This window comes from Centroberyx affinis, unplaced genomic scaffold, assembly GCF_046629955.1.
Source record: "Centroberyx affinis isolate AG114_WGS23_722 - 3 ecotype Tasmania unplaced genomic scaffold, CSIRO-AGI_Caff_v1 ptg007038l_1, whole genome shotgun sequence".
In the NCBI taxonomy this organism is placed as follows: domain Eukaryota; kingdom Metazoa; phylum Chordata; class Actinopteri; order Beryciformes; family Berycidae; genus Centroberyx; species Centroberyx affinis.
Genome location: NW_027283568.1, coordinates 65,055 through 66,197, shown reverse-complemented (window position 1 = coordinate 66,197; position 1,143 = coordinate 65,055). Strand labels below are relative to the sequence as shown.

The 1,143-nt window shown below is 44.1% G+C and overlaps 1 pseudogene; it reads right to left on the bottom strand.

Annotated features, from left to right (window-relative positions):
• Positions 1-796: 796 nt before the first annotated feature.
• LOC139639283 (U6 spliceosomal RNA) lies at positions 797-892 on the bottom strand (annotated as a pseudogene).
• Between the last annotated feature and the right edge of the window lie 251 nt (positions 893-1,143).

Here is a 1,143-nt window from a genome sequence, read left to right as displayed (position 1 = left end):
AGCCGACATGAGCAATCATATTCAGGTCTATCAGCTTAACAGCTATTTCTGTTAAATCATAACTGCCTGCGGAAGTTGACAACTATAAAAATGTAAACCAGAGAGCTGTTGTCCACACCTCTCCTTTAATGTGAGTAGTAGGGGAGGGCCTGCTCTGTGGGATGGAAATCTAACGCACATAAACACTAGACTTCATCTCTGGGGCTCAGAGGGCAAGACCCTGCGGCCCTCTTACTGAGGATGAAAGAGCTAGCGCTGAATAAAAGAGTGAGACTGCCAACGTACACACACATGCACAGCCGGACGCGCGCGCACACACATAAAGCACCTCATACGAAGAGCTGGAGGCAATCGCAGTGTGAGCTACCACGTGGGATGTTTCTGGGCCCACACCTATGGAGGGTCTAACACCGGTGCTGAACCTGCAGGGTGAAATGAGGTTACCCAGCGCTGCACCGGAGAACTGATGGGCTGTGTTGTCCGCTCCCATTTCAACTTCAACTCAGCCCATTAACAGTTAACAAACATATTTGTTTGCTTTTATCTTTTCTTTCCATGGTTTTGTGATGAAAGCTGAGATATCTGGCTTTACATTTACCTTGGCTTTACATTTTAGACATTTAGCTGACACTATCATCCAGAGAGGCAGTGCAACAATAGAATAAGCTTCAGTTCCTAAATCAGCACCAGTGCAAACAACCAATGCTAATGAGTACAAGGGTCAAAGCCACAGCATCCAGACAATAGATGTAACAAATACTCCTGTGTGCCTTGAATTTTCATGTATCATAGAGTACTAAATGTGGAATGCTTCCCAGATTTGCACAGCATCTTTTTGCAGGGACTATGCTCATTTTCTCTGTATCAATCTTATATAGCCTGTTTTTTGGCCCCTTTCCGTACATCAGTCATGAGTATTTATAATTTTCACAACCTGTTTTGGAACTTTAATTCCACAGATAAGTGTCCTTGCCCAGGATAAATGACAAAACAATATCAGACTAAGAGCAGTGCTGTAACCTGTAGCCCTCTAATGAAAGCATACAGTATAAATAGGAGAAGTTAAACTAACACGCTATCAGGGAGGGCAGAGCGCCAAACAATGAAACCATCATCAATCATCTCTGTCGGCTCCCTGAAGGA